This window comes from Pongo abelii, chromosome 4 (assembly GCF_028885655.2).
Source record: "Pongo abelii isolate AG06213 chromosome 4, NHGRI_mPonAbe1-v2.0_pri, whole genome shotgun sequence".
Classification (NCBI taxonomy): Eukaryota; Metazoa; Chordata; class Mammalia; order Primates; family Hominidae; genus Pongo; species Pongo abelii.
The window spans coordinates 82,473,944-82,493,865 of record NC_071989.2 but is presented as its reverse complement, the minus strand read 5'-3'; the positions used below and the strand labels follow the sequence as shown (position 1 = coordinate 82,493,865).

Below are 19,922 nucleotides of genomic sequence, written 5' to 3'. Positions count from 1 at the left end.
CTTCAACAAAGTGAAAAACTTTTATACATAGTTGGGGTTCAGAAACTGATACCCCAAAGTATGGCGCTTTGACATGCTGAACTGAGCAAGAAGCCTCAAGGTCTCTCTGACCCTCCCCCTGCCTCTTATCTCTCAATCTTTTGTCTCTCCCTGAGCTCAGGATGAAGTTCTCTAAGTTCTCAAATCTGCCTAAAGTCAACTCACCAAAGAAGAAAGCAATTGCTCTTTCGTCTGGGCCGCCAACATGCCATCCAGACTGAGGAAGACCCAGAAACTTCGGGGCCACATGAGCCACAGCCATGACCCCATAGGGAAGCACCAGAAGCACCCCGGAGGCCACGGTAATGCTGCTGGTGGCACTCATCACCGCAAGATCAACTTCAACAAATACCACCCAGGCTACTTTGGGAAAGTTGGTATGAGGCATTACCACTTAAAGAGGAACCAGAGCTTCTGCCCAACTGTCAACCTTGACAAACTGTGGACTTTGGTCAGTGAGCAGACATGGGTGAATGCTGCTAAAAACAAGACTGGGGCTGCTCCCATCATTGATGTGGTGCTATTGGGCTACTACAAAGTTCTGGGAAAGGGAAAGCTCCCAAAGCAACCTGTCATCGTGAAGGCCAAATTCTTCAGCAGAAGAGCTGAAGAGAAGATTAAGGGAGTTGCGGGGGGCCTGTGTCCTGGTGGCTTGAAGCCACATAGAGTGAGGTTCATTAAATGCTAACTACTTTTTTTAAAAAAAAAAAAAAACAAAAAGAAGAAAGCAATTACCTCTGGTGCCTTCCTTGGGTTTTCATTAACCGAACTCATATCGCAGAAGGACTGAAATCTGTTAACACACCTGGACAGACTTTTGTCAAGAACCATTGTCAGCTCTGTGGGTTCAACAGACTTTGTCCTTCAAACAGACTTTGTTCTTCAAGCCCACTGAATTCCCCTAAAAATCATTTACTATCCCCGCTAAAATTATCCACAATTCTTTGTCTCCCTTCCCCACTAAGAAGAAGGGAATGTTAACTATCTGTGCCCTATTGTGGGGTTGGGCAATCATTCTATGGTTTTTTCCCACACAGGCTAGTAAGTTTGCATATCATTTTCCCCTATTAATCTGCCTTTTTTCAGGTGATTTTTCAGCAGACCTTCAGAGGGCAAAGGGGAAGTTTTCCCTTGGCCCCTGTAGCATCAAAGGATACTACCAAGAGACTGAAAAGATAATTCACAGAATGGAGAAAATATTCACCAAATCATCTGATAACGGTCTAGTATCCAGAATATATAAAGGATGCTTACAACTAAAAACCAAACAATTCCATTTTAAATGTGCAGGTGGAGGCTGGACGCAGTGGCTCACACCTGTAATCCTCAGCCTTGGGAGGCTGAGTTGGTTGGATCACTTGAGGTCAGGAGTTCAAGACCAGCCTGGCCAACATGGTAAAACCCCGTCTCTACTAAAAATACAAAAATTAGCCAGGCGTGGTGGCACATGCCTGTAATCATAGCTACTTGGGAGGCCGAGGCAAGAGAATTGCTTGAACCCAGGAGGTGGAGGTTGCAATGAGCCAAGATCATGCCACTGCACTCCAGCCTGCGTGACAGAGTGAGATGCCATTTTAAAAAAAATGTGCAGTTGGGTGTGGTGGCTCATACCTGCAATCCCAGCATTTTGGGAGGCTGAGGCAGGAGGATTATTGAGGCCAGGAGTTCAAGACAGGCCTAGGCAACAGAGTTAGACCCTGTCTCTACAAAAAATTTAAAAATTAGCTGGGCATGGTGGCATAACTTGTAGCCCTAGCTACTTGGGAGACTGAGGCAGCAGGATCGCTTGAGCCCAGGAGGTTGAGGCTGCAGTGAGCTATGATCACACCACTACACTCCAGCCTGGGTGACAGAGCAAGGACCTGTCTCAAAAAAATATAAATAAATAAAAATGGACAAAGGACTTGAATAAATTTTCTCCAAAGAATAAATGTATACAATGGCCAACAAAGCACATGATAAGATGCTCAACATCATGAGTCAGTAGGGAAATATAACTTAGAACCACAGTGAGATACCACTTCATGCCCACTAGGGTGACTATAATTAAAAACAATACCAGAAAATAATAAGTGTAGTGAGGATGCAGAAAAATTGGAACCCTCATATTTTGCTGGTGGAAATGTAAAATTAGATAGCTGCTGTGGAAAATTGTTGATTGTTCTTCAATAAGTTAAACACAGATTACCATATGACCCATCAATTCCTCTCAAGTATATAACCCTGAAAATTTAAAAGAGATGGTCAAACAAAAACTTAAACATAAATTCTCATAGCAGCATTATTCACAATAGCTAAAAGATAGAAACAACCCAAATGTCCCTCAACTGATGAACGCATAAGCAAAATCTGGTATATCCATACAATGGAATATTATTTGGCCACAAAAAGGAATAGTACTGATACATGCTACAACATGGATGAACCTTGCAAACATTATCCTGAATGAAAGAAGTCAGACATAGATGCCACATATTGTATGGTTTCATTTTTATGAAATATCCAGAATAGGCAAATCCACAGAAACACAAAGCAAATTAGTGCCTGGAGGCACTAATTAGAGCTGGAGGAAGGGAGGAATAGGAAGTGCTGCTTAATGAATATGGGACTTTCTTTTGGGGTGATGAAAAGATTCTAGAACTAGATAATGGTGATGTTTGCACAACATTGTGAATGTGTCAAACCCCACTGAACTCTATACTTTAAAATGGTTAAAATGGCCAAGTGTGGCAGCTCATGCCTGTAATCCCATCTCTACAAAAAATAAAATAAAAATTAAAAAGATTGGGAGGCTGAGGCAGGAGAATGGCTTGAACCTGGGAGACAGAGGTTGCAGTGAGCTGAGATTGTGCCACTGCACTCCAGCCTAAGCGATAGAGCGAGACCCTGTCTCAAAAAAAAAAATTTAATAAGATGGTTGAAATGGTAAATTGTATATGTATTGTGCCACAATTTTTTAAAAAATGAATGTAAGGAGTCTGCGAGGAGAAGGGTCAGTCAATGATATCCGCCAAGTTTCTGACAATAGCAACACATGGGTGGCAATGATATTTATCAAAATTGGAAATTCCAAAGGTAGAAATGGAAAGACCTAGAGTTCCTTTTTGGGCATGTTGTGGCTGAAATGCCTGAGAAACATCTTAGTAGAATTTCAGGAGGCAGTCTGCTACCTGCTGTGTCTTCCTCATGCTTGTGAGCTCATATTTCCGGGTGGCTGCTGCGTCTCCAGGCTTCCTGTCCCTGTGCCATCAGAAAAGAAGGTGTGAGGGAGGAGTACAGGAGGGCAAGAGAAAAATGTCTTCCCAGAAACTCAGAGTATGTCTCAGTGGTCAGGTGAGTGTCCCCTGGCCACCCTTTGCTGCAGGGAATGGGGTGGGGGAATAATTTTACTCAGCACCATCCAAGGTAAATAAAGCTGGACACTAAAGTGGTAAGGACGGCTTTTAGCCCATAATACACAATTGTAGTAGGGAAGAGGGTCCAGTGTGAACTGAACTCAACTCTGATTTGCACAGAAGTGAGTGGGTATTTTAAAGGGAGAATGGGCCTGGTGCTGTGGCTCACACCTGTAATCCCAGCACTTTGGGAGGTGGAGGCAGGAGGAGTTGAGACCTTGTCACAAAAAAAAAAAAAAATAGCCAGGTGTGGTGGCACATGGCTGTGGGCAACAAAACGAGACCCTGTCTCGATAAAAAATAAAGGGAGAATGAGGCAGCAGGGAGGGGTTGAGTGGGGCTCAGTAGAGTTAGGGTGAAAAATTACAAGGGTTGGTCAGTGTAAATACCCATGAGGCAGCTGCATCTGCCAGCTGGCATTTATTGAAGTTAGGATTCCACACAGGCTGGGAGACAGAGGCCCCTTCCTTCCTGATGATTATCATTGTAAAGGGATTACCTTCACATGCTTGAGTAAGACACCCCTGAGTTGTAGGTGATACCTAGATATCTCAAAGGGGCAGCAAGAGGATCCTCAATTGTAAGCCCTTTATAGTAAATGCTCTGAAAGTGGTGGGGCTTATCCTCAGGGGTTGGCTAAAAACAAATAGTGAATTCCCCTTGAAGCCTTTGCTTTTCTCAGGCAGGTACTTTAAGGAGGCACTTTAACGACACTAGAAACGACCCTAGTGTCTGGTCAAGTCTCTTAATATGGAGGGTATGTTCCATTCTCCATAATGGGATTATTACGCATTGTATGCCTGTATCAGAATATCTCATGTACCCCATAATATACGTACCTCCTATGTACCATAGTAAGTGCATAAGTATATGCACCTACTATGAATTAAACATAAAAATACATAGTAAAATCCTTGCAGTCAAAGATTTTTTAAAAATACATGGGCCAGGCACGGTGGCTCATGCCTGTAATCCCAGCACTTTGAGAAGCCAAGGCAGGCAGATCACAAGACCATTGTGATCCAGGAGCCAGGAGATCAAGACTATCCTGGCTAACACAGTGAAACTCCGTCTCTACTAAAAATACAAAAACAAAATTAGCCGGGCATGGTGGTGGGCGCCTGTAGTCCCAGCTACTTGGGAGGCTGAGGCGGGAGAATGGCGTGAACCCAGGAGGCAGAGCTTGCAGTGAGCCAAGATTGCTCCACTGCTCTCCAGCCTGGGCAGCAGAGCGAGACTCTGTCTAAAAAAAAATATATATATATATGTATATATATATATATATATGGAGGGTTATCCAGGTGCAGTGGCTCACACCTGTAATCCCAGCACTTTGGGAGGCTGAGGTAGACAGATTGCTTTGAGCTCAGGAGTTTGAGACCAACCGGGCAACATGGCGAAACCCTGTCTCTCAAAAAAATATAAAAATTATCTGGGTGTTGGTGGCTTATGCCTGTATTCCCAGCTTCTCAGGAGGCTGAGGCTGGAGGATCACTTGAGCCTGGGAAGCGGAGGTTGCAGTGAGCCGAGATTGAGCATCTGTGTTCCAGCCTAGATGACAGAGTGAGACCCTGTCTCAAATATATATATATATATGCATATATATGGAGGGTAAAGGGTGGAAATCATTTGTGCCAAGAGTCTGTCATTCTTATAGGCCAAGGTTGAGGCCTAACCAAGAAGAGGGCTCAGAGGGGCCTGGCTAGAGTTTGGCCAGGGAGAGGATTTTTGTCAGGTTGTGCCACTCCTAAACAAAACTGTGTTTCTGCTTGGTGAAGAAGAAGCTGGAATGGATATCAGAGAGGCAAATATCAGTGTCTTTCTTACTGTGTAATTAATGTCGCGAACAATTTCAGCAGAATTTGGTCAGGAAGTCTTGAAAATAATATCAGGTGGAGACTGAATATCTTCTTAACTTGTCTGAGGCTGAGTGGTTTCAATTCCTTTCATCTTTCCTTATCGTTCGTTCATATTTGTCAAAAATGTAGTCATTTCAATAACTTCTCCCCAAGTCACTTTGACTTTCCAACATCCCCTGTGAGCTCAGATTTGGAGTCACCTTTCTTATAAAGGAAGGATAGCAAGGTATGTGTGTAAGGTTCTGTAAGGTATGTGTATTGGTGCTATGCTCTAGGAAAGCAAAGTAAAATAACCACACAGGTGAGAGACTGAGAAAGACGAGAAACACCTGAGTGATGCAGCCCCTTTAAAATTACCAAGCCCAGCAAAGCATAGGAATGAGGCATCAATCATGCCGCAGTTCCCCACCTTGAGCTGAATAATCATCTCTTGAAACCGCCTGCTGTATGGACTCTGAACTGAGTGTCACCACCTAGCAATGCCATACTCTGAACGCCATAACTCATACCCCATAGTTTAACAATGTATATAGCCAATACTGATGAATGTTATTTCTGGGAACCAATGAAAATTCTGAAAAACAGCATTTGTAATCACCTCCTCTCCTGATTTGTCCTTTTTTCTTTAAAAACTCATGCCTGCCCTTTGTTCTCTGGAGCACTCCCCAAAGCAACTTCGAAGTTTCTCAGTCGGCAGTCCCCACCGTTGGCCCAAATAAACTCTCTACCTATATTAATTTTCCCTCAGTTTCTTTCTTTAGGTCGATGCTGTGTTCTGACAAAGATTCTTTGCTCGGCCAAATTTTAGGCTCCTAAACCTTTTAGAACCTATCAGCGCACTTCCTTGGGAAATCCAGTTTTAGCAAAGAGCCCAGCTAAGTCAGTTTCACAAGAATCCCCCCACAACATCCACCCTTGATATCTGATCCCCGTTGATATATAATGAGGTTCCTCATCCTCCACCATCCCCCAGGTGAGGTCTGATCACCCTGGCCTGTCTTCAGCAAGAATCCTGTTAGGCCTGTCTAGTCAGAATCCCCCTTACCCCTGATGTTCCCTCTTAGTAGTTTTCCATCCACTTGTCCCCACCCTCCTCCTTGGCTATAAATTTCCGGTTGCTCATGCAGTATTCACAGTTGAACTCAATCTTCCTCCCCCACTCCAAAACCTCATTGCAGTTGTCACTGTACCTATAGCAAGGGCCTCAATAAAGTCTTCCTTACTGTGCTTTAATAAGAAGGATTGAATAATCTTTTCTTTAGCAGTTCCTAACTTTTGTTTGACACATAGGATATTAATAGCATGTGGAACCAGGAAGATTTCAGTTACCCATGACTTGGTGATAATAACGTTCTTATTCTATCCCAGCTAGAATTTTCATTGTTTGGCCTCTGCTCAAAGATGGGAACATTTAAGGAATAAAACAACCTTTCAGCTCTTCATGTGTAAGCCTAACCTAAACCAAATTTAGTTTTCAGTTATAAAAAAAGATGCCATTTAAAAAATGTCAACCAACACAAAATGACTGAATTTTTACACTTCGCTTTTAAAATGTGAATACCCTTAGAAACATCAGGATTGCTATTCCAGGCACACACACATAGAGGAGTGTTTATTTCACAAAGGCAGGTGTTGACTACTAGAAATAAGTCATACATTTGAGAATCATTAGGGCAAGTAATGTCTCAAGAGGCCTGTGTTTAATGTTGGCTTTGTGACTAAGAGAAAATATCCCTTTCTCATCTGCACCCCAAGGCTCTGTTGCCTCATTTATAAAACATACAATGATTCCTCCAGGTAATTCTACTTGTGAGCATTAAATTCCACCCTGTATTTTTTCTCTTTGCTGTTTTAAGGAAATAAAATTTAGAAATTAAAAATTGAAAAGGCAGACTGCGATATGGTACACTGGAAAGAGCCCAGCTTTCGGAGTCAGGACGTTGGGACACTGCGGCTCTCATCCTGCAGCTCCTAATAGATCTGCTGTGTCAGTCTGGGCAAGTCCCTCCACGCTTCTAAATTTCTGTTTCCTTATCTGTAAAGAAAAGGTGGGGAGGATGGCGGTGGAGTGGGGCAGGCAGGATAGGCTTTGAATGGCTGATCCCCAAGATCTCTTCAAGCTTGAATATTCTGTGACTTTTATTATATAAGCCAAGTTGTTGTATGGATGCAGTGGTAAGTTATGCTTCCAGCTGCAGGTAACAGGAAAACTGACTTACTATGGCTTCATTTTTTTTTTTTCATAATCAGAAGATTTAGAGATAGGCAGTCCATTGGTTAAGTGGCTCAACAATGTCAGGGATAGCAATCTTTTTTTTTCCTTCTTTTAAAAATAGCTTTAAAGAGGTATATTTGATATGGAATAAATGCCACATAAAGGGTGCAATTTGATAATCTGACATTTGTATATGCCCATGAAACCAACCCAACAATCAAGATAGTGAACATGTCTATCACCCCCAAAAGTTTCTTGGTTCCGCTTTATAATCTCTCCCTCCTGTCTCTTCCTGTACTCCTCAGGTGACTGTGGACCTGCTTTCTGTCACTGTAGCCTGATACGAATTTTCTAGAATTTTCTATAGAGTAGTATGTACTCTTTTCTGTCTGGCTTCTTTCACTCAGCATAATTATTTTTAGATTGATCCATGTTGTAGTGTGTATCTATAGTTTCTTTCTTTTTATTACTAAAGAGTATTTCATTTATGGATATATTATGTTTTGTTTATCCATAAATGTTGCTCACTTATTGAAGGGCATTTAGGTTGTTTCCAGTTTTTGATTATTACAAATAAAGCTACTAAGAACATTTGTGTAAAAGTCTATGTATGGCTGTGTACAGTGGTTCATGCCTGTAATCTCAGCTCTTTGGGACGCCAAGCTGGGTGGATCACTTCAGATCAGGAGTTTGAGACCAACCTGGCCAACATGACAAAACCCCATCTCTGCTAAAAAATACAATTATTAGCTGGGCGTGGTTGCAGGCACCTGTAGTCCTAGCTACTCAGGAGCCTGAGGCAGGAGAACACCTGGTACGTGGAGGTTGCAGTGAGCCGAGATCCTGCCAGTCATTCCAGCCTGGGTGACAGAGTGAAACTCTGTCTCCAAATAAACAAAAACAAAAAAATGGTATGTATGAACTACATTTTCTTTCCTATTGGGTAAATATCTAGGAGTAGGATGGCTGGGTCGTATGGTAAATAAATATTGAATTTGTTTTAATAAAACCCCAAATGTTTTCAGTGTGGTTCTACCATGTTACTTCCCTACCAGCAGTGTATGAGCGTTCCAGTTCTTGTACCTCCTTGCCAGCACTTGGTATGGTGGTTAAAAAAGAAAGCTTTTAGCCATTCTAAAAGTTGTATAGTGTATCTCATCATGGATTTTTGTTTTTGTTTTTGTTGTTGTTGTTGTTGTTGTTTTGGTTTTGGGTTGTTTTGAGACAGAGTCTTGCTCTGTCGCCCAGGCTGGAGTGCAGTGGTGTGATCTCTGCTCACTGCAACCTCCGACTGCCGGGTTCAAGAGATTCTCCTGCCTCAGCCTCTCGAGTAGCTGGGACTACAGGCATACACCATCATACCTGGCTAATTTTTGTATTTTTAGTAGAGACGGGGTTTCACCATGTTGACCAGGCTGGCCTTGAACTGCCAACCTCATGTGATCCGCCCACCTCTGCCTCCCAAAGTGCTGGGATTACAGGCATAAGCCACTGCGCCCAGCGCATTGTGCTTTTAATTTGCATTTCCTTAATGATGTTGAGATTCTCTTTATGTGCTTATTTCAGTACATTTTCTTGGTAAGGTGACTGTCCAAAATTTTCCCTACTTCTTTATTGAGTTGTTTGTTTTCCTGTTATCAGGTTTTGAGAGTTATATATATTATTTTTACCAGATGTATGACTTGCAAATATTGTCTCCCAATATGAGGCTTATCTGTTCATTCTCTTGACTGTGTCTTTCAAAAACACAGTTTTTAATTTCGATGAAATTCAGTGTATCAATTATTTCTTTTATGCATCATGCTTTTAGAGATATATCTAAGAAATCTTTGTGACCCAGAGTTACAGATGTTTTCTATATCTTCTAGAATTTTGTAGTTTTAGATTTTACATTTATATCTATGATCCATTTTGAATTAAATTTCATAGATAGTGTGAGGTATGGACCAGACTTCACGTTTTTTTTTTTCTGCATGGATATTCAATCTATCATTCTAGCATCTAGTTTGTTCAGAAAACTATCTTCCTCCACTGAATTGTTTTTGCAATTTTGTGAAAGATCAGTTGTCAATATATGTGTGAGTTTATTTCTGGTCTCTCTGTTCTATTTATTTGTCTAGCTTTGTCAGTATTATCCTGTCTTTGTTATTGTAGCTTTATCATAAGTCTTGAAATCCAGTAATGTAAGTTCTACATTATTTTTTTCCTAAAGATGGCTAGCTATTCTTGGTCCTTTGCGTTATAATATGAATTTTTAAATTAACTTGTCAATTTCCACAAAAAAAAAGCCTCTTGGGATTTTTGTTTGGATTGTATTAAATCTATACACTGGGGAGGAATGACATTGTCACAATATTAAGTTTTTAGATTCATGAAAACATTTTACCTGTTCATTTATGTTTTTAAATTTTCTTGCAATAATGTTTGCAATATACAGACATTAAAGATTTTTTTGTTAGATTTATACTTAGGTATTTCATATATTTTATGCTATTGTAATTTGTATTTTTTAATGTCAATACCTGATAGTTCTGTGCTAGTGAATAGAAATACAATTGATTTTTTAATGTTGTACAAACATCCTACAACATTGCCAAACTAACTTATTCATTATAATAGCTTTTTTTTTGTAGATTCCACTGGATTTTCTGCAGTTTATGCTGTCTATGAATAGACAGTTATATTTCTTTCTTGCCAACCTGGATGCTTCGTATTTCTTTTTCTTCCCTGATTGCCCTAACTAGCACCTCAAGGAAAATATTGAGTAGAAGTGTTGAGCAGTCATCCTTGTCTTGTTCCTGAACTTAGAAGGAAAGCATTCAGTCTTTCATCATAAGGTATGTTGTTAACTACATTTTGGTAAATGCCTTTTATCAGGTTATGGAAGAGTCTTCCTATTTCCAGTTTGCTAAGAGTTAGTATCAGGATTAATGCTGAATTTGTTAAGTGCTTTTTCTGCATCTATTGAGATGATCATATGGAGTTGGTTTTTACTTTATGTGGAGAAATACATTGATAGATTTTTCAATGTTAAACCAACCTTGTATTCCTATTATCTGTTCAGAATTTTTGCATCTATGTTAATATGGGACATTAGGCTATAGATTTCTTAAAATATTTTGGTTTAATTTTCGTATGAGTAATAGTGGCCTCGTAGAATGAGCTGGGAAGTATTTTCCTCATTTTCAATTTCTTAGGAAGAGATTCTATAGTATTAGTATTATTTCTTCCTTAAATGTTTGGTAGATTTTATGAGTGAAGCCATCTGGACCTTGAGTTTTATTTATTGGAACACATTTAATGACAAATTCAATTTCTTCAGTCAATATAAGGCTATTCAGGTTGTCTGTGTCTTTCTGAGTAAACTTTGGCAATTTGTATAATTCAAGGTATTTTTTTCCATTTCATCTCAGCTATCAATTTTATTGGCATACAATTATTCATAATATTCCATTAACCTTTTAATATTTGTAGAATCTGTATCCTTTTAAAATTTGTAGAATCTACATGTAGAATCATGTAGAAGTGATATCACCTGTATAATTTCTGACATTGGCAATTTATATCTCCTTCCTGCCTTCCTTCCTTTCTTCCTTCTTCCTTCTTCCTTCTTCCTTCTTTCTTTTTTTTTTTGAGATGGAGTCTTGCTCTGTTGCCCAGGCTGGAGTGCAATGGTGTGATCTCGGCTCACTGCAACCTCTGTCTCCCAGGTTCAAGTGATTCTCCTGCCTTAGCCTCCCGAGTAGCTGGGATTACAAGTACACACCACCACACCCAGCTAATTTTTGCATTTTTAGTAGAGATGGCGTTTCACTATGTTGGCCAGGCTGGTGTCAAACTCCTGATCTCAGATGATCTTCCCGCCTTGGCCTTCCAAAGTGCTAGGATTACAGGCGTGAGCCACTGCACCTGGCCTCTTCTTTTTGTTTGTTTGTTTGTTTTTTTGTTTTTTTGTTTTTGAGACAGGGTCTCACTCTGTCACCCAGGATGGAGTGTAGTGGTGTGATCACGACTCACTGCAACCTTGACCTCCTGGGCTCAAGAGATCCTCCCACCTCTCAGCCTCCTGAGCAGCTGGGACTACAGGCACATGCCACCATGCCTGGCTAATTTTTTGTATTTTTTGTAGAGATGGCGTTTTGCCATGTTGCCTAGGCTGGTCTGGAACTCCTGGGCTCAAGCAATCTGCCCACCTTGGCTTCCCAAAGTGCTGGGCTACAGGCATGAGCCATTACACCCAGCATCTTTTTTTTTTTTTTTTCCGATAAGATTTTTCAATTATATTGATCTTCCAAAAAGCTGTTTTTTTGTTTCATTGATCTTCTCTATTTTTCTTTTGTTTTCTACTTTATTGACTTCTACTGTAGGGGCCAAGGGAAAACTCCCCCTTGTTTTAGTTTCCCCTTCATCCTCTGAAGGTTCACTGAAAATCAACTGACAAAGGCACATTAATGGGAGAAAAACCATACAGATTTATTAATGTATGCAGTAGTCATACAAATATAAGAACTCAAATGGCCAGATGGTTGGCACTTTTATACCATCTTGAGAATACAAAAAGAATAGGGGCTTAAAGCATGGCAAAACGTTATGGTGCCCAGACAGGTTACAGGAGAGAGAAGAGGAAAGCCCTGGCTAGCAAGGGCAGTCTTGCTAGGCAGATGAAACCTCAGAGATAGCAGCCCTCACAAAGAAGAGATGGTAGCCAGTGGGAAATGTTCCCATCAGACTTTTAAAGGTTTCAGACTCTCATTAATATTTCCTAGATATGGACAAGGGGCCTTCAGAGAAAGCCTGTTTGCATCTGTCATTTACTTCCTCTGCAAATTCAAATCACCCCCAACAAAAGATAGCTCCGCAGGGCTACTTCTGCTTGCAGGCCCTCAGACCAGCCATTTCAAAATATGTTGAAGTCTATTTTGGGGTAAAATATTTTGGTTTCTTTCACTAATCTGATCTTTATTATTTCCTTTCTTTTGCTGACTTTGGGTTTTATTGGCTTTTTTTCTGTGTTTTGTTTTGTTTTGTTTTCGAGACAGAGTCTTGCTCTGTCTCACAGGCTGGAGTGCAGTGGCATGGTCTCGGCTCACTGCAACCTCCACCCCCCGGGTTCAAGCAACTCTCCTGCCTCAGCCTCCAGAGTAGCTGGGATTACAGGTGCACGCCACCACGCCTGGCTAATTTTTGTATTTTTACTAGAGATGCAGTTTTGCCAAGTTGGCCAGGCTCGTCTCGAGCTCCTGGCCTCAAGCAATCCACCCATCTTGGCCTCTGAAAGTGCTGGGATTACAGGCGTGAGCCACCACGCCCAGCCTTTTTTTGTTGTTGTTTTGTTTTGTTTTAAGATGGATGTTAAGACCATTGATTTGAGACGATTGATTTTAAGATTTTTCTTCTTTGCTAATATAGATGTTTAGTGCTATGGTTTTCACCTTAAGCACTGTTTAAGTGGCATTTCATAAAATGTATTATGTTTTTTCCTTCTTACTTTTTTTTTAAGTTCAAACCACTCGGTAATTTTCCTTTTGATTTGTTTGATCATAGTTAGTTTCCAAATATTTGGAGATTTTTCAGAGATCTTTGTTATTAATTTTTATTTTAATTCCATTGTGGTCAGGCAACATCCCATAATCCGTTTGGATGGTTCCCTTCCTGGTCTGAGGTGGTTTCCTCACATGCATGTGGTGATCAGTACTTGGCTGAAACTCAAGGAGGGCCCTCTGCAGATCTCTGGATTGCTGGCCGTGCACAGCAATCTCTTCTGTGGTACTCTGGCCTGCAAGATTTAGCGGCGTTGTTCTCAGTGGCTTGGCTCTATCATCTCAACTTAGTCTGCTGGCCTCTGCCTGGATTCCGCCTCCTCCACAGCCTGAAAACTCTTTCAAGGCGGTAATCCATGGCAATCATAGGGCTCACCTTCCCCACCCCCACACCCCAGCCCTTTTGTATCTCTATTCTTCTTGTCTGATGTCCCAATGTCTTAAAAAATCTGTCATTTCATATATTCTGTCATCTTTTATGTTCACTTCAAGCAGAAGGGTAAATCTAGTCTCACTTTGGCCAGAAACAGAAGTCCCTGAGTGGGCTAGCATCTTAATCCTTCTCTTGAAACTTTCCCTCGTGCTTAGGGCCTAATAATCCCAAAATGGCTGCTCTATCACTAAGCATTATATTTACATTTAATGCAGATTTAATGCTAATCATGCTTGTCCATGTCATTATAAATGCAAAATCTTTTCCAAAAGTTACCCAACAAACTTACTTATATAGCCGTTGGCTACAATGAGGTTACCTGGCCATCCTTATCTGCAAGGAAGTCTGGGAAAACAGGAAACAGTGTTGTCATGATTGGTTTATGTTTAAGTGCCATTTAACACTGACATACTGCCATCCCAAAAGAACTAGAGAAGGAGGGGGTGGGGGATACAGGATACTGGAGCTCTGTAACCGAGGCAACCAACTGGGTCCTCTTCACAAAGTAACACCAGCTTATCTCTCCAGTTGGGTCTTTTTGCCTTGGGTACAGTCCACCCAGGCTTTTCTGACAATTGGCTGCTTTCCAACCTTTCTATATTTGTTAAGGGTTTCTGTGTCCTGAAGGCTGGAGATAACATTCTAACACCCTCTAGAAGTTACTTCTCACCTTCAGGGAGATCTTTGAATCTCTAAAATATCAGATCAAAAAGAAATCATCAATTAAACTACTAATCGTTTAAGCCTCTGTATTTAAATTTTCTGTTATTTGCTTTTAACTAAAGTTAAAAGAGCAAGTGGACATAGAATCCAAGTGAATTCTACTCCATTAACTTTAAAGGTCAACTCAGTAAAGTACATCTAAGGGTCCATTGCTTTATTTATTCTGCCTGGTTCACTCAGAGGTGATTGGAGAAAATAAAGATCCAGTTGTTTCTAGCATTCTTCCTAGCAGTTATGGCCGAGAAGTGTGAAGTTTCACGTAGATTGATGGAGCAGTTCAAAAACTGCAAGCCTAACTTCTAGACCCATGGAGGCATTTTCTTTGGCCGGGGAAGGATCATTCTGTGCAAATGGTTGGACTTTAAGTTTGGGTCACTGGCAGAGTCTCTAGGCACATAGGTGTTAACTTTACAGTAGAGGAAAAAGCAATTATTTTTACACCAACATTTTAAGTCCTAAGATTAACTTTAGAGGTGTCAGGAAAAGGGGAAAGCAGTTCTTATCTTCACCTAGTAAAGACAAACGACCTACTTTTTAATTTAGTCATGTAAAAATACATTATGTGAAGAAAATCAAATATTCTGTCTTCCCTGGATACTGAGACTAATTCTCCGTGAGACTTTATTTGTTTCAGGAAACAATTGAATAAATTCTCAGAAGAATGAACTGCTGAGGCAAATGTGGCTTGAGAAAGATTCTTGAGAAAGAAAAATCCTAAGGTTTAGGTGATTAGAGAGTCTAAAGATGGGTTGGCTGTGGAAGACTATTAGAGGAGAGAGGACTAGCTTGTAAGATAGTATCTGGCTGGAAGAGAGGTAGGATGAGATCTGAGAAGAATTGGCAGGCACTGCATTGGGCATTTCTTATGTTAGTAAGAATGGACTAAGTTATGCTGCAGTAACAAACAAGCCCCAAATCTCAAAGGTTTAACACAATAAAAGTTTATCTCCATCTCAGGCAATGTCTTTTGTGGGTCAAGGCAACTCTCTAGGGCAGTTGTCCTCTGTGTGGTACCCAAGTTATCCAGGATGCTTCAATCTTTTGGGTCTTCCATCTCAGCATACAATCTTCTCCATGGTTGCCTAAGTTGGGGAAGAAAGAGTTGGGAGAATCACACTGTCTCGCCTGGAAACGATGTGTGTCATTACACTGGCCATGATAACTAGTTACATGGCCCTATCCAACTGCAAAGAAACTGAGAAGTACAGTCTTCCATATGCCTAGGATAGGAGAAGGAACAGATATTTGTAAATGTAGTGATATTGAACATACTACTTTAATTCACAAGTCTTGTCTTAAAGAAGAATTCTGTACCAAGTTGTCCCTGAGTTCAGAATGTCTTTCCAGAAGGGGTTCGGGGCAATCTTTTGGCTAAAAGAGGTGTGAAAGGGACTTATTTTTAAGCTGCATTTACATATCAAGAAATAAGTCTTTATTTAGATTGAATGTTTATTTCAGGCAGCTTTGGGGGATGCTAATGGAGGCTATGTAGAAGTGAGCAAAATCCTCCAATCCCACCTCCCTCCCCCTCCCTCCCCTTCCCTACCTTGACACTTACAGTGTCAGAGTTTCTTTATAAGTGCTGTAAGTGTGATACAGTGAGCAATTGCACATTTGGTACCAGCCAAAACCCCAAATGGGCAGGCCACCAATGGGCTACTGGTGGCAGAGAGGCCTGGGAAGCAGTGGCAGGCTCCCTACAACATGGTACCTCAGTCTGTGCTGATATCTTGTTCCAATCTGTTTCCTGTAAACATCAGCAACTTTCACACCTTGCATCACAGTAACGTGTCTTCTCAGAAAAAGCAAGCAGAAAAGCAAAATCAGTAAGATTATTGCTGCAACTCTTGGAGCTTATCTCCTATTATGATTAAGACTGTGCATTTGTGTCTGAAAGAACAAGAAAGTGAAGAGTAAGTATGCATGCAGTTTTATCAGTGGGAATGTGTCTGCTAAGCATTTACCTCAATAAATGAGCTGGGAGGAGGGCAGACAGGAAGACATGCAGTCAAATGATTCACATCCCTTTGACACTAGAAGTTTCTGATCAGTCTAGGGAATCAGAAATCATACTCTATAAGGGACAGAGATTGTGAGAGTTTTATCATCTAAAACAGTCACATTGGCCCTTCAGGTGGCATTGACAGTCATTTTCCAATCTGCCAAATATGGTAACCCGATGCAGTCATCATGCTTTGTGTCATCTCAAGGCTCAGTCTGTGTTGCACACCAAACTGTAGTATTTTATGAGTCTGTCTAATGGAAACTAACAGCAAATAACATTTGTCTTTAGTGGTCCCGATGGCAGTCCCCAGATGTGCAGAGCGTTCCTCCCGCTCTCTGCTAACTCGGGACACCTCTGGTTATGATGCCCAATCTTGAGAATTCCTCTCTAAATCATCCTGTCTTTGTTTTATTCCCTTAGCTGATTCTCTTTATTCTGAAAACTATTGTGGTTAGTAGATAATAATTAACAAGTTTTCTGTCTTATCAATTAATTATTCAAATCAATTTATTATAATTCTTCAAATGTGTCAATCCAGCCATTTATCTATGTTTTCCCCTCTATTCAACAAATATTTTTTGAACAAAATACTGTATGTAAAGTATGCTGTTGATGACATGGAGGATTTGGGGGGAAAGGGAGTGGTCAAATAGAGCTAGTAAATGTACCTAAGCTTCTGGGCAGGACACCAACAGCAACCACTCCAGGAGGCAACATTTAAGCAGAGATTGGAATGATAAGAAAAAGCTGATCACACCAAATACAGAGGAAGAGTGAGCTTGGCAAGTCTAGGGCCTAGAAGAAGGTCAATAGGCCTGCACTGTAGGGGGTGAAGCTCTAGAGAGAGTGGTATCAGAGACCAATCACACAGAACTTTGTCAGCCCAGAAAGCCTTTCAAAAGACATTGGTGGTTTTAAATCGGGGCACATGATTGAATTCTGGATTTTTCTGATGTGAGCCCATCTCTGGCCTAAAGTTGCCTTCCATTTATAGTGTGATACTAGTGTTAAACAAAAATTATGGGAGGCCATTTTTTAGGCTGAGCTCTAGCACTAGGCCACAACAGACCAGTCCAAACCAAAATGAAGTCACTCATGCTAAATGCCACGTAATCAAACTGAAACTTTAAGGAAACAGATACATCCCCACAGCCCTATATTTGCTGAAAACAGGAGAGATTCCAGTCTACCTGAGTTGGCATAATAAGGAAGTCCCCTCTGTTTAACCCTTATCAAAAAAGTAACCTGAAATTGACCAATCGCCTTTTTTTCTTGTTCTGTTTTCTTGTCCCCACCTTGCAAAACCCACCATTCTGCCATTGCCTGGAGTGGGGGTGGCGGTGGGAATGGGGGACTCTGATTCTATTCTTTTAGAATGAAAGCCACCCCATTCATGAATTACAAACAAAAGCCAAATTCAATCTATAACTAAATTTGTTAGAATTTTGTCTGACACCAGTTTTTCCATTTAAGATCATAATATAAAATGTCCTTTTAAAGTAAATACATTTAAGGAAACAGAGCAAGGCCTTATAAAAATATTCAGTAAATAATACAGAGATAGCTGAACCATAAAGGTAGAAACACTTCCCTCAGGCAGAGCAAAATGAAAGAATCTTTTGGGGTCCCAAACTGCTTAGGAGATCAGATGTCCAGTGTTTTGCAAGGATTTGAGAAGCCAACAAGCTATAGAAGAAGGCAGATGGTGTTCTGAAAAACCCAAGGTGTCTACATAAAGTTAACACAGGATATTCCTTATGCCCTGGGTCACCTGACTGATGGCCAGGAAGCATTAAGGCTTCCTGTATTTTCCATACACACTATTTAGAATGCTGGTTATTGTCTTTTTGTAACTCTGCATTTTAATTTACCTTTTAAGTTGCTCTTGATAATTGTTTTAAACAGATTTCCCCAGAACAAAATATTAGGGGATAGGGAGAAGGAGATGCACAGCGTAATTTATTCTCAGCCTTATACCCTGTTAAGAATGGCCTCAAGATTACAGAAGCATAACTCTGACAATTGAATATCCACTGACACACAGAATTAAAATGCCAACAATTACGTTTGTTTAAATGCCAAGTTTTCCTTAAGATTTATTTAAAAATCTACATTTCTGAAAATATCTGCACTTCTGAAATCAGATTCAGTCTCACAACATATGTTAAAGAAGAAAAAAAACCTTACCAGGATATACAGAAACCTGATTTTTTGAAATGTGCCTTGAAGTTATCATATAAATGTAAAAGAAGTAAGACTCTCAATCTCATTGTTAAAATGAGTCATAGCATTTGGTATTTCTATCATGCATGTGATAGAAAAGTGCTAATAATGCTTTTCTGACTTGACACCAGTCATACAGGTATACAGGTAAGCACACAGACGTCAATACATTAGTACTAAGGTAGCGAATTATGAAGACAACTGTCTCAGTCTGTTCCTGCTGCTATAACAAGATACCTTAAACTGGGTAACTTATAAATTATAGAAATTTATTTCTCACAGTTCTAGGGGCTGGGAAGTCCAAGATCAAGACACCAGCAGATTCAGTGTCTAGTGAGGGCTGCTCTGTGCTTCATGGGTGCCACCCTGCTGCTGTGTCTTCATATGGCAGAAGGAGCAAAAAGGGTCAAACTCCCTCCAGCCCTTTCATAAGGACACTAATGTCATTCATGAGGAGAGAGCCCCCATGACCTAATTGCCTGCCAAAGGCCCCACACTTAGTACCATCATTTTGTGGTTAGGTTTCAATATGTGAATTTTCAAGAGACACAGATATTCAAACCATAACAACAGCCAATCAGACTTGCAGGTTTCCAAAGAGTCTTTAGACTCTTGCAAGATTCCTTATTCAAATCGTGCCTTCAAGGTCCCATTACAATTCAAATCATGCCTTCAAGGTCTCGTTACAATTATACACCTTCATACAAGTCTTCATGTTGCACAGGGCAACAAGAATAAAGGTTCTTGCAAGGTTTTACATTCTAATTCCTTATCAATACTGATTCTGTTAACTGATCTATGACATAGATTATCCTCTCCCACTGAAGCTTCAGGGGAAAGAGACACCTTCATCTTTTTATGAGCCTCTTTTTGTTCGTTATGATATCTTGCATTTTTAAAGCCATGTGCCAGAATTTCATCAGTCAGCTTTCAAAACAAGAGTCAGGCCTGTAGAGCCCAATTTTATTTTCTCCAAAAGATTTAAATAGGGACAGGGATAAAAAGAATTTTACTGGAATACAATTAAATAGAAGTGTAGTAGTACGAGCCGCAGACAAAACTCCTCAGACACCGAGTTAAAGAAGGAAGGGGTTTATTCGGCCGGAGGCATCAGCGAGACTCCTGTCTCAAGAGCCGAGCTCCCCGAGTGAGCAATTCCTGTCCGTTTTAAGGGCTCACAACTCTAAGGTGATACGCGTGAGAGGGTTATGATCGATTGAGCAAGCAGGGGGCTCGTGACAGGGGGCTGCATGCACTGGTAAATAGATCGGAAAAAAACAGGATAGGGATTTTCACAGTGCTTTTCTATACAATGTCTGTAATCTATAGATAACATAACCAATTAGGTCAGGGGTTGATCTTTAACTACCAGGCCCAGGGTGTGGCGCCGGGCTGTCTGCTTGTGGATTTCATTTCTGCCTTTTAGTTTTTACTTTTTCTTTCTTTGGAGGCAGAAATTGGGCATAAGACAATATGAGGGGTGGTCTCCT

General features: G+C 40.7%; 1 pseudogene; it reads left to right on the top strand.

The window, feature by feature from the left end:
• Nucleotides 1-229: 229 nt before the first annotated feature.
• LOC100440924 (large ribosomal subunit protein uL15-like) lies at nucleotides 230-695 on the top strand (annotated as a pseudogene).
• The last annotated feature ends 19,227 nt before the right edge of the window (nucleotides 696-19,922 follow it).